At 36.1% G+C, this 14,458-nt stretch overlaps 1 protein-coding gene across 3 annotated transcripts in view; it reads right to left on the bottom strand.

Annotated features, from left to right (window-relative positions):
* Window positions 1-14,458, bottom strand: part of LOC125769855 (cytochrome b5 reductase 4) — a 47,440-nt gene that overhangs the window by 9,851 nt on the left and 23,131 nt on the right. The window lies entirely within an intron of this gene.

The raw sequence follows: 14,458 nt of genomic DNA on the forward strand, positions 1-14,458 counted from the left end.
AGCCACACACTATATTAAAACCGTTCATCACCGGGTCGGATATAAAGTTCCCATCGGGCAAGTATTATAGCGATAAATAGAGAACGACAATGAAGAAGAGAAACAAAGAGAGATGGAAAGGGTCAGTAAGAAAAAAAAGCAACAACCCTCCTAAGCTTTCTCGGATGATTTTTCTACGACCCACCATCGATGACGAGCGTTAACAGGGAGCAAAGCCTAAAGCTTTTGATCATAAATTATGAATATCCGGCTGCTGTCACGCGAAATGTGCTCCCTTTCTGTCTGCTTTATAATTTCCGCCGGTTAGGGTTGCTTGCCCTAACCGGGTGCCCGGAGCTGGGTTCGATTTTTGGGTGATTCAACATTAATAAAACGTGCCCGCAAGACCACAAAGTGGAGCGGAGTTCTTCTGCGAGAGGATTGAACGGGAAGAGCAGAACGAATCCCAAACGCTTACAACGAGAATTTTATTTGAGGAGCTTGCGTGAATGTTAATTTATTATCCATGCCCTAAAACCAATCATCATCCCTGGGTATTAACGTTACCAGCCCTGGACCAACAGTATACCGTAATGGAGTTTCATACTGTGCGATGGATCATGGATACAAACTGTAGGAGATATAATGAGGAATTCGAAATGGAAGCAAAATATGTACATCTACGGGCAACGTGACCGCAAACATGCAGCAATGGAAATTCCTACCGAGGTACCACTTTATGCACTTCATTGATTGAAGACCACGTGCCAGAAGAAGAACGTGGTGGAGTTGGCATTTCGTTTTCAACGTGATTGAAATTCAATACCTTTCACAAACAGGTATACAGTTTCCGATGGCAAGGGAGCAACTATCCTTTTTTTTTGGCCGAATGTGGTAAATGTGGTAAAAGGGCTTTATTCTAATTTTAAATGTATGAGACATTTTCCCCATTTTATTGTGTGGTTTATTTAATTAAGTTCTTGATAAAGGACCCTTTGGCAAAACAATATTAATGCATATTTGTAAGTTCTTTTCATGCAAGGATTATATAATATAAATATATTAATATTTATAGCCGAAAATAAATATTCATAAGAACTTTAACATTTGTTTCAGCAAAGTTTGAGCAATAAGGAGATGAAGTAGTTTGCTCACTTTTTTATTGTTATACTATTATGTGCGATACATCTTCTCAGCCACATAATCTAGCACTTTAATTAAATTTGCTTTCAATGTAAATTCAGATATGTTCAATGTTCTATTCAGATAGAACGGCCTGGCCCTGTTGATGAGGATTTACATTTGTTATCTTTTAAAATTTAAGTTTCTGCATACATTAGCTTGTTTTAAATTGTTTAGACTTATTGTGTTATTGCTATTTATTTATTCATTTATTTACTATTTTTTATGTTAGTGTGTATTTTTTACTTAATGTATTTAATTTAAACAATTTTTCTGCATTTTATTACTTTTTCTAATTGAGTCATATATTTTGAATTATTAAAAAAATAAATTTAATCATTATTTTTCAAATAAATTTAAAATTTAATTCAATAACACTTATTAACTTGTTCGTAATATTTTTTTCTTATGCTTTTATTTTTTTCTTATTTAGAAATTATCATATATTTTACATAAAAGCGCATAAATCTACTATGATGGTTTGAAAGATATAATTCATCCAAGATATTTTAAACATTTGCAGTTCATTGTTTTCGGAATAAAAGGAGTTTGAGGATATATTATAACACAACCTTTAGCTTTAAGCTTTAAAGTTTCTCTTTAATATTTTGCTCCAAAAACACTCTGTTGCTGTTAGCTGCAAATATTTGGGTAATCTTTTCGTCAGCTAAGAACACCTAGCTACCAATGAAGATCGTAAACTATTAAAATAATGTGCTGAAGTATACCTGAAATATTCGTTCATTAAACTACTTAGCGTAAAACGTAAGCTGATGGCATCAAATAAAAATGCAAAGATTGAATTATTGGACACGCACCCCAATTTATCCACAGCCAATTGAAAGGGTTAATGCAATTTTGAAGAAAACCTTTACAAAAACTTTGTCTATAACACCACAGAGTGCAGCTTCCGAGCAAAATCTTCTGTATGAAGTTGACAAATTGGGCCATGAAGCGTTACAAGTATATCCCAACACAGTTAATCACCGATGGTTTATAACTCATCCAACCTAACCAACCGTCGATTATTCGTCACTAACTTTTGTAAGGACAGTCCATTGCCAAATATTGATCAAAGCGCTTTCCGATTCGTATCTGAACTCAAATATTAAACAGTGCTTTGTTTTCATATGTGCTTATAATCTCCGATTACGTCACAAAATATACCACACAGCGGATGTTTCCACTGGGTGGTCACTGAGCCACGCCGTACGGAAATGTTCAACTTTTCGCATTAGCTTTCCAACCACCACACCAAATCCACAGCCACATTTCAATCACGGCAAAACGACAGTAGGTTGGCCAATAACGGATTCTACACAACTACATCCCATTAGGATCAGTTTCAGCCGACCGAATCATCGGGCTTCAGCCGAACCAATGGGTTCGAACAAGCAAAACCAAACGAACCCGTCGCACGATCGACACCGTATAAGAAGATTGAGTACGTTAGACAAGGGGCTGTGAAAATGGCACAGCGAAAACTCTAACGAATGAGCTACACATGAATCGTTATTTATTTCCATTGAAAGGCAACCAGCGTCTTTTTTTGTGTGTTCCGTGTATATTTTCCCACAATGTGGATGAGTATGGTGGACGAAAAAAAAAGATACATTGGAAAATTGCTTGCTTGGGGAAAAATGGCATGACACTAGCACCAAGTGCTCAAACCCTGAAAAAAAAACTGAGGAAATAAAGAAACATCTCTGGCTCACGCAAAAGAGAGCTGGAAAATCTATTATTGTCTGATTTCCGTGGAAAAGCTTGCCGAATTGTGGAGTGAAAAGCAACTTGTGTACGTGTACTGTACGACCGTTTCGCGAGACTCGCAGTCACGGTTGTTTGGAAGAGTATGGAACTTGTTGGCAGGGTTGTTTTTTTCTCTCCCCCTTGTTAAATTCCATCATACGGCGGTGGTGGTGGTGGTGCTCACACAATACCTTATTACGGTGTAATAAACTTCCGCATGCACTGTCAAACATTGGGCTAAACCGTCGGGTCGCTGCGAGAAGGCCATCCTCGGAAGAGTATCTTAATCATCTTCAGCGTCACAAATTTTCCAATTCCGGATGCCAAAAGTGTGGAAGAATAGAGACGTTTTGCTTGCCAAAAAAGGACGTCCGGATGCTTAGTTTGTGATTTAACGCTTGCTGAAGCTAATCATAATCTCTTCCCATTGGACGTTTCTTCGTTCACTGCCGTAGACCGATTTCGTTGTTTACTCGGGTTAATGAGCATGCGGAAGCTTATTTTACGGTAGAACGACGAGTGCTTAATGGGCACGGGCCGTACAATAATGGTCTCTCCATTTAAGTTGCTTTGATTTGTGATTTGACGTCAGCAAGACTCGGATGGTGGTTAATGGTGAGTGTTTATAGCCTTTTTATAACAGCCGATGAAATCGATTTCTGAATGATACTTATTACACCGTAGCGCGACCATATTAAAAAGGACAATTTAAAATGGAATTCAAGCGTGGCAAAGTGCATGGAGCGATTTATTTTAATTTGTTGCGTTGCTTGATTGTTAGAAACGGAAGTGTTTATGTTTATAGTATAATAAATTTTATAATAATAATTTAAATACTAATTTTCAATTACATCCACGGAGGGCAATGAAGACATTCAAAAATAGCACAGTTATGGAAACATTTTGCTATTTTTTTGTATGAAGTTAAAATGACAATAATAAAACTTTCAAACTAGCATTTCTATATTATTTATCGAACTAACTAATTGTTTTAGTCCATAATTTAGGTAAGTTTCCATATTTGTATAAAAACGATCGCGAGTCTTAACGAAAAAGTAAACTTCACAACATGTGTATGTTTAGCAAGAATTTGAAAGCATTTGTACGAATTCTATTGAATCCCACTAGCTGCAAATTTACGCTCAAAACACTATACAAAAACAAAAAATAGGCCAGCAATGTGATGTTTTTTTTTAAATATTAGTTTTGTTCCAGGAATGGGTAGCGAACACCTTTAAAGAAAAAAATCTCTGTCTCTGTTCTGTTAGGTCCATAATCTGCTTTTTTTTAAGTCATTGCGGCTGCATAAAATGGTATGAATGTTTTTAAATGATTTTTATCATGAATGCAATATCATTCATGATGTAACCATTGAGACAACCCCCAATTTAAAGCTTTGGTTTCAATGATTGGATTGATGGAAAGATTTTTCTTTATTTATTATACAAGGTTTTAAATTTTCTGCATAATTTATGGATTTTTAAGACTGCATAATTCATGCATAGTTGTAAAACAAAATTTGAATAAAATGTTCGACAGACAAAAATAAATTAAGCTATTAACTGTCGTCGTAATTGAACATCATCGTAAAACGTTACAAACTTATTTGTACACCTCATAGGTAGCATTGTTTTGGGCGTTTTCAACAGGATTGCCTACTTTAGTCAAGTACTGGGCGCCTCCATCAATATATTATCATAGTATTTGAGTCCGTAGCTCTCTATTCGGCTAAAGTCTGAAACACGACCCCCCCACTCACGGTCACTCATCTGCGTGTCAATTTTTCGTACAGGGTGGTTCGGAGACTATGCAATGTGGCCTGAATTTGATTTTTTTTACAATTACTATTAAATTGTAAGGAGGTTTTCGCATAGTGAAAAGTGATTTATTCATCGAGGAACCAAGTTCCATACGCTGTTTGTGAAACCGTAAAATTTTCCTCATTTTTGGCCCAACTTTGCCCCATAGCTCCGCCGGTATCCAAGATATCGCCAAACTTTCTTCTGGCCATGGCTAGATGGCACTTGTGGCTATATTTCGTCCATGCACCACTAATCGCTACCATGTCTGTGGCCGGAGCTATTCGCGAAAGCTCCAACGGATCGCCAATCTTTGACCTGTGGTCGATAGATGGCACCAATTGCTACATTTTCTTCTTCGACGGCCATGCCCTCAGGTGTCTCGAAACATAATTAAAAAAACACGCAACCGAGAATGAGTGCCCGTGAGTGGGGGGGGGGGTCGTGTTTCAGACTTTAGCCCTCTATTCCATATATTTTTCGTTTGAAACTTGCATTAGCCTCAATCAGTATGGTTTTATGTCAGGACGGATGAATGCTACTAATTTACTGTAGTTTTGTTTCGTCCACGATTGATTGCATTGACCGGAGACTCCATCAGGTCGATGCAGTTTGTACTGATTTTTCTGATGAAGTGCTACTGACTATTAGAAAATTACAAATATTTGGGTTTTCCACGAAGTGGGTACAATGACTCCAATCTTATTTTGTAGGACTTCGAAACAAAGTCAAGATTGGTGATATTACGTCCTCCTCTTTTACTTAGGATCCCCCAAGGTATTGTCCTTAGTGCTTTCCTTTTCCTTTTGTTTTCAAACGATGTTACCTACGTACTTCCTACTTCCGGACATTTACTATATCCGGATGATATTAAGATCTTTGCACCGATAAATGAGGATTGTTCATCTCCTCAGTCACATATATCTCATATCACTCCCTCATTCTCATTCCTTCCGTCATTTTCTTAGATTTATGTGCCAGTAAATGTTCCATCATTTCCTTCTCTCAAGCACGTCAACCTGTTCTTTGTAATTGTTATTTGAATTCCGTCCAGTTATGTCGTGTAGTGATGTGAAATTCGGATTGGGATCGTGGATCCAATGCAATTGCGTGTATTGATCCGACTCCGACTAAAAATCAAAATTGACTCCGGCGAGTCCGGTCGACTCCAAGTTCGATCGAGTCCGGATGAGTCCGACTCTCTCTTCCGCTTACATTCGACGGAGTCATTCCGAATCCGACTCCAGCTGGCGGTGGAGTCGGACCGATCCGACTCCAGTAAAATTTATTGATTTACTCATCACTAATGTCGTGTTCATGTTCTTCGTGCCTTTCGGAGTAACCCGCGGTTGCAAATTCACTGTTATCTGCCAACGGTTCCCAACAATGGTTTTGAAAGGCTTACAAGCAACATTAGTGATCCGGCTTGCCTTAAACCACTTTGCTGTTGATTAGACCATACACTATTCGAATAAGCTGCCGTGTAACTGTACTATGAATGGGTCTGGAGTATGAAACTAGAGCAGACCTCAAGGTATTTCACGAGGATGGATTTTCGCCACTTCGTGGGTCTCAATCACGCTCAATTAAAACCACCGTATGAAATACGGTGCCAACTGTTTGATTTGGAATCGTTGGAGATTCGACGGGACCGTGCCCAGGCCATCTTCTAAGGCGCTTCTATGTGTATCAGATGCGTCTTAACTTCTTTCTCACGTCTCTTTGAATGTTCCTGCAGGTGTTCTCCGCTCTTCTCCTTTCCTCTATTATTCTTCGAGGTATACTACTCTTCGATTTCACTGCTTTCCTTCCGTTCCTGCTCGTCTCAGCTTTTCCGATTCTCCTACTTTCCTAACTCTCGCGTAATTATAAGCTTAGGTCATTTCTAGTTTTAGTCTATAAATATAGTTTGTAGATTACTTTGAAAAACCCATACAGCGGACAAAATCAAATACAAATACAAAATGCAGAAAAAATATTACAATAAGATTTAAAAAATGAAATGACTTTAAAATAAGTATGTGAATATCGACGGATGAGAAAACTTTGAAAATAAGACTTGTTTTTATAACTTCCTGTAAATAAGAGTAAGAAAATAATCCATAAAGTATTCATTTAAACAATTTTCTTAAAAGATTTGTTTTAATCAAAATCAAAAGAATAAATTATACATTAATGATCAATGAAAATCATTGAACAAAACAACAAAACATCACAAATCATCAAACAACTGTATTAAATCGTGTAAAGCTACTTCATGGCTTATAAAACATTCAAAGGGCAATTGACGGAACCGATTGATCAAAAGCGTGGGGTTAAGAAACCAAGCAACATAAACTCTAACCATCATCAATCATGGTACAGGACCTCGAAGGCAATGTTGAAACCTACCAGCACTAGACATTGCTTTTGACGGATCATAATTGAGCCACTTATCGGCTAAAGTTATGACGTACATGAGCAACGCGTTACGCTGATGCCAATCTGTTGTAAATACTGCTGCCGGAAACGTGCAGCGTTTAAACTGAGTTTTCCCCAGGAGGTACATAGATGCTTTTGAACATTAACTTCCCTTAACTTATCTTACCCCAGAGTGCAATTGCTACTCGCGGTACTTTGTACTGTAACATAAACAATTCCTTTTTTTATAAATCGACGCACAGTTCCCTATTTTTGCTTTGGCAGAGTACACTTAATTGACTACAAACCTGTATTGTAATGTAATTACCAATTTTGGCTTGATTATTAGAAACAAGCGTTAGTAGTACGAAACTCAATTAAAATTCTAAATAAAGCCTATTCTTCTGCCGCCATTGGCGACACGAAATTGGTGAAAAACCTTGAGCCTTTTCTGGATTTTTTTTCATACTTTGAACAAGGAAAACTTTTTCCATTTCCTTCTCTACCTTTACCTCAATTGTGGATACTGTTGCGTTATTATGGGTCTCCGTAAGGAAGAGAGTGCTTTTGGGGATTTCATAAATTTTCTAAACAACATTAGGGTAATGGTTAACGAGAACGTGCGTCGAACGTTAACATTTCAAATCCCCAAAGCCTGTTTGCCGTTGCCAACACTTTGCAGTAAAAAGTGTTATCGAATAGGAAACAGTTCCACTTTCTTGGGTAGAAAGAAATTAAATTTGCAATTTAATTTAGAAATTTTTTCACACCACAAATCCTTAACCATTGCCAATGTTTACATAAAAAACTCTTAAATATTGAACGTCTCAATCATGGATTCTTTCAGATATTTAACGTATTATTTATATTTTTTTTTTCGTTGCTAAAAATAAGCATTTAAAGATACAGGTTTAATGAATTTAATATGCATGTGACTGTTACTTTTCTAAACCACCCACCCGTCGTTTCAGCAGAAAGACTTTTAATTATTATTTTAATTACTTCACCACACAACCTCTTCATGAAGCGAGCTAAGGAGAAGCAGCACACCGTTGGAGAGTAATTCCATAGAAGGAAAGCATACTTTTTTGTGTGCTGCTATTTTTCCAACGGTTTTTTAAGGTGAAGTCATGAAATGACTTTAAAAAAAGCTTTTAATTTAACTTTTAATTATGCTTCTTTTTTAATTAAAATATGTATGCTGTAAAAGTTTTGAAGAGATTTAACAATTAAAAAAAATAAAGATTATTAGAAAATTTCAAAATCATTTTTTGGGGTAAAGATTTTTTATGATAAACATTACATAATTTTAAATATCATCGCAATTATTTATGTTCCTCCACATCTGCCTAGCAATGTTGATATTATGATTATTATTTTTGATTGTAGAAACTTGCCTGCCCTGAAGTCTTGTCTGATAGGATTGCTAGTCAAAGTTTTCGTTCGTTTTATGAGCTCATCATCTGATTATAGCGGCAAGGCAAATATGCTTGCGGGTCAAAGAAATCGTACGACGCTGCTGTGAGCATTTCATTTGTATGTTTTCCTTTTCCTTCTTTCTAGCGAAAAAGTTTTCTTGCGAAGTAGATTTTACATTTAATTCCATAAGAAGGGATTAGCCGTCGCACTACAAGTGAATTGAAAAAGGTACATGATTATTTCTTTATAATGTTTTCACCAAAATTATTCAACTAGAACTTTATTTTGTACGAGATGATCAGTCTACTAACTCAGTTAAATTTTATAGCAAATGGTAGTAGACCACATGCTTATTTCTGGGTTCGACCACAACATAAAAGTCATCGTTACATCGTTACATAAAAGAAACTAACTCATGCAGCAGAAGTGAATGTTTCATTCTGCAGTAAATTGCAAGCGATAAACAACTTGGCAACTTCTTGCACAGTTGACCTTCAGTCAGAAACCATTATCCTGTCAACCGGAGGCGTTGATGCACAGAACCATCCAACCTTTCATTCGAACGTCTTGGCCGCCTTTCTATGGCGGTGAATAATAAACCTCTGCCTGGATGCTTGGTGCAACGTTTGCACTCTTTACCACGACGAATGGTGCATAAATCATGCTATTGTGTTGGTACGTTTCGTTCCCAGTTTACCGCTTTTGAATTTGTATTTCTTTTCTTCCGAATCGCGCTTTCGTTAGCTGCACTTTTGTAACAAAAGCAACAAAACTAAAAAAAGAAAAAGATTAATTGCTAGCAAAAGCATTGCAACTCATTGCACAGCCACTTCGTACGCGAGACAATTAGGAACGAACACAGAAAACATGCTTGCCTTTCGCTAACGAATCTAAAGCCTCTCTATAGAAATGGAAAAGTTTGCAAGTGAAGGAGTAAAGCAAGAAGATAGACGAAAGAATAATGAAATAAGCTCTTCTTTAAAAAAACTTCCCTCTTCCCGCGTTTTTCCTTTTTTTTATCAGGCTAGAATCTTTGTGTAACCGTAATACCACAAAAAACTGAGCAAAAATAGTAAAACGGTTACAACGGACCAGCCATCCTTATCGTTCTAATTTGCATACAACTCATCTAGAATTCGTTTTCATTCATTTTAAGGAAGCTAGGAGATTCATTCTAATGCGTTGTGGGTTTCTGTTTGCATCAACAAATAGTAACGTTTGCTATTACGGGTCCATTTCGGCTCTATTTCATGAATCCTAATGGAATACAACAAAAAAATGTTAATGTAGGATCTCATGTTTTTGAAAGCTTACATTGTGTAAAATATAAAAAAAACAACCCTTCGAAAGGCTGTTATTGCTATGGGATAAGCAAACAAAGCTTCGTTGCGTTTAAATTTTTATGATACGAAATAAATGATTGATGATACCCATCGTTCACAATAATCATTCATAAATGGGTTTAAATTTATTTCTGCTTAATAGCAATACAAAAATGGCCTTGAATAAACTTTGGACATTGTGTAACAAAGTTCGCAGCAATTCTAATAGCGTGTCATGGTTATTGAGCATAGTTTTATTAATTTTGTTCCAAAACGTATATCTATGATTCTTATTGTAAAATCATTAAAAATAGCCATACATCCTATGTTACTAATTTATTACTTTGTAATGAATTGGAAATGGCTTTGTTTTGAACAGTAATACGACTAGTTGTTCATCAAGATAACATTAAAATATCATGTTGACAATGGAAAAATATGATAGTAGTAATAATAAAAATAATAATGGTAATAATAATTACTTTTTTCACCATTTAATGAATGATTTAAAGAAACTCTTGTTGACAAATTGACAGCATAAGGCAAAAAAAGATCGAATGTAGCTCATATTCATTCGTTCAAATTGCGATTGTTTATTTTGGAACGATCGGGCCATAACGTACTTTACATTTCTATTTCGGTGCTTAGTTTTGCGAACATTCTTTAAATTAACATCAGCGATCAATTTCTTGGTTAGATTTTTTTATGTTAAAATTGCGATACGATGTGAAAAGAAATATTTTTATTTTTCTTTGGAACCAAGAAACATGGCCGTTTTTAGATATGAAATGATTTTTTTCTAGCCAGAATGTCGTTTACCATCCACAAACAATCAAAATACCATTACTTAAGATCAGTACGGCCATTTTGTATTATTTCAAGCAATTCACACCAAAACAGGCGGTAAGGTGGATTCTACTTATTGGTGACGATTTTGCAACACTTCAGAATATCTAAGTTATTTGGCATCTTTAGAAAATAAAAAAAATCTAAAAACATGAAAACTTTAAAATGAAGAGTAAAGTTTGTTGAAGAATGTAATTGAGAGAATGTAATTAGAGTTTTGATTATGATGAAAATCGCAAAAATGGATGACTCAAAACAAATCACGAATACACATGTATTGTACGAAAAACAAATCACTAATAATATAACAAAGAATTAAGATTTATAAAAATATCATTTAACGCACGAACGAATGAAAAACCTACACACATACACATTAATTCTTGAAATTTACTAAGCTTTACGTGGCAAACGTGTAACTTAAACTTGAACTTGCGAGAAATATAGTCCTGGTGCAACTTGATCATAGAATTATATCAGGTTATTTTTTAATTTTATCAATTTCTAACAACACAATCACATAGTGCCCATTTCAATCAATGTTTGATATTAATGATTTTGAATATTGCAAACACAAAAACAGCAAAAAATTTAATTTTCTTTAGCTTTAAATTTCCCAAAATGACACAAACAGTACGAACGTCATGATTAAAGCCTTTTAGCAATGGTGGAAAGGGTAAGCATACAAAAAAATATACCTTACATTCGTACCATTCGTAAAATGGCGTTTACTTTGTTGTGGGATATTAGTGAAATCTTTCAAAAAAAATCCCATTCATTCTTTTTTTTTGTATGCCCGCGCTACAAGAAGGTACTAAAATATTTTCATCCATTCAGATCACAGACGAGCGAAACACTTGGGACCCACGTTTTCGGGATGGAAAGCTCGAAAGCACAGCTACCACATACCGTCGTTGAGTGAAGTGGATTTATCGTACCGTTTTGCGTTCCGGACCGTAAACGATGGACACGCTGCCGGTGGAATGGCAGGAAACATTACAAAGAGCGAATGCACATTATTTATTCGACCATGAAAAAGTCGTCGTGGGTCGGGTTTTGATCGTAACCCTAAACAGCTTAAAGGACACCAAGGTGTACCGGAGATTTTGTTCGGGACAGTGTTAACCCGGGTCCGGGGGTCCGATTTGGTTCGATTCCATTTCTGCCGGTAAGAGATGTTTGTTTTCTTAAATACATGCCCAAGTTCGGAGTACGGGTCACTCGGCCGTAACGTAATACCTTCCCTGAAGCGGCGTCCCACGATAGGGAGGGTCTTAGGTGAGTGTTTACAATCCCTCGTTGCTGAAAGTCTCATTTTTCCGCCAAGTTTATCGTAGAGCGCAGAATTTTCTTCACAGAACACAAACACAAGAGCCTTCGGGGCATAACGATTTTGCAATCGGTTTGTCGCTTGTGGGTGATGTGTCGTAAATTGAGTTTTTGATTAGGAAATTGTAGATTGATTTTACCCAGGAAGATGTTTTTTTTAAAGGTATTTTATCACGTTTCATGAAACTGTTTTAATAACAATCCTGGAAAAATATATACGATCAAGCCGTCATGGCATGGTTTCCAAACAATAGGGCATCATTTTCCACATAGTCTGCCGAGTGAACAGTTTCTTGCTTGCAGCAAGAAGCAGACAAACAAATGAGTTTGAAGCGAAACTTTTCATATTTAATTGTGTTCGTTCGACCAAAGTTGGAAAAGATAAGTAAAATAGACGGTACACTAATGGAAACGGACAGCGGGAGCAGAGGAAAAGGCAATGTAGCACAATGGTAGTGGTTCGTGATTCGTCTGAATATGCTCCACAGCATTAACTACGAATGTTATGACAGGGCACATTCTCCTCACACACGAATGCTAATAGACACACTAGCTCTAGGCGAGTAAACCACAGTTAGAACAGACGATGCAAACATTATTTGCTGAAATGGTAAGGATGGGTAGAAACAAAAGCAGCACGAGACACGAGCTATTTCACATTTACAATTTTGAAATGGAATTTTCCATTAGGAAAAGATAATACTAAATTATGATTGTTCAATTTTTCCAGAATATTCAGTTAAGAAAATGTAAACAACAATGCTTTAGGCATTATGTGTAAGTACAAAATGTTTGTGTTCAGCGGATGTTGATTCGTTCTCCATACTTTGGTAAAAACCCATGGCTGAAAGTGACAGGACAAATCGAGACATTTTCCTTCTGAAGTTGTCTTCCAGAAGTCAACCTGTACCGGTCAAATGTACATTAATAATAAATCCTTGAACAAAAAAAAAGACACCTAAGCGTTTGTTTCTTACGGGGCATTTATGTGAAAAGAAGGGAAATGATTAGTATGCTAGTCCTGCCGCCGAGCCGTAAATCGATGGGCTGTCAAATGATGTGACACCGTTGTGAAGACACTCTGCTAGTAGTCGTATCGAGCGATAACACTAAAAGCGTCACGTTTAGGAGTGTTTTGCACAGATGACAATTGTCCATCGTGGACAACGACAAGATGTAGGTATGAGGATGATAAAGACGGCGTTGTTGGATTATTTCGATCAAACGATAACGTCTTGGTGATAATCGATGGATTTCAGTTTGCTCAAATCGAGAAAGTACGGGAGGAAGAGTATGAAAACGTGAAAAAGGAAAAACAACACCGTGATGCAATGTGATAAAATAGTGAATATTTTTCTTCATTTTGTTGAGAATAGCTTTAATAAAGTTTAATCAGAATCAGTAATCAGTAATCAGTAAAGAAATCAACCATATTGTTATAAATTTTGTCGAACCATTATTTTGACTTTGATGTTTTTATTGTTGAAAGTTATATATATAATCTCACCATCGTTTAAAAAAATGAATTTATTTATTACAATCGTTCATCTAACCGGTCATTAGATATTAGATCATGCAATATGTTACACACGCACACTAACTTAAATTTTTATTCCTTAAACACAGTCATACTTATTGTCTAATTTTAGGCCTCTTTATCACGTAAAGCTTCTCTCTGTAAATCTGAATTAGACTTGAGCACACAACCTTTGAGGTAATAAACAAAACGGTTTTCTCGACGATAAAGACCCGTAAAAAAATCTCGAGTAGGTATATTTAAAGTGCAGCACAAGCATATTGCATGTAAAACGGTGAGGCATAATTGCATATATGTTTTTGTAATAGGTATTTTTTGTAAATAGTAACGATCATTGCTATTAAATCATATACTCGTATATTAAATGCATATTTTAAGCTTTTTCGAATAAAATTTTATATTTTGCAACAAACGAGTCTCTATTGATTTAAGTTAGAAAGCTTAAATCTTTAAACGGTGTCTGTCAAATAATTTAGCCAATTCCAACGGTGAAATGATACCAGGCTGTTTTATAAAGGATTGCACAAAATTTCTGCTCTGCTGTTATGGTTAAATGAATCGTATCGTATCGAAGTAGCTTTTGGAATATGATTTATTTTAACATTCGAAATCGAAATTATTTTAAAAATCGAAACTTATATGTATAATCCAAAACAACCATGAAACCATTTTATTTACGCGTTGGTCTACAGTCACTGAACATTCAACAAACATTCAATGAGCAAAACTGGACCTGGTCTACGCGCTCATTGAACAACGAGTAAACTAACGAGCTTTCAAATCGACAGAATGGCGGTTGGTATAGATTCAAAATAGCCGCAGAAGAAAATGGAAACTGCATCATCAATTTACGACCGTTTTGATTGTTGGAGAGCACTTCTGCCATTGGTCTTGTC

The sequence above is a fragment of the Anopheles funestus genome, chromosome 3RL, assembly GCF_943734845.2.
Source record: "Anopheles funestus chromosome 3RL, idAnoFuneDA-416_04, whole genome shotgun sequence".
Taxonomy (NCBI): Eukaryota; Metazoa; Arthropoda; class Insecta; order Diptera; family Culicidae; genus Anopheles; species Anopheles funestus.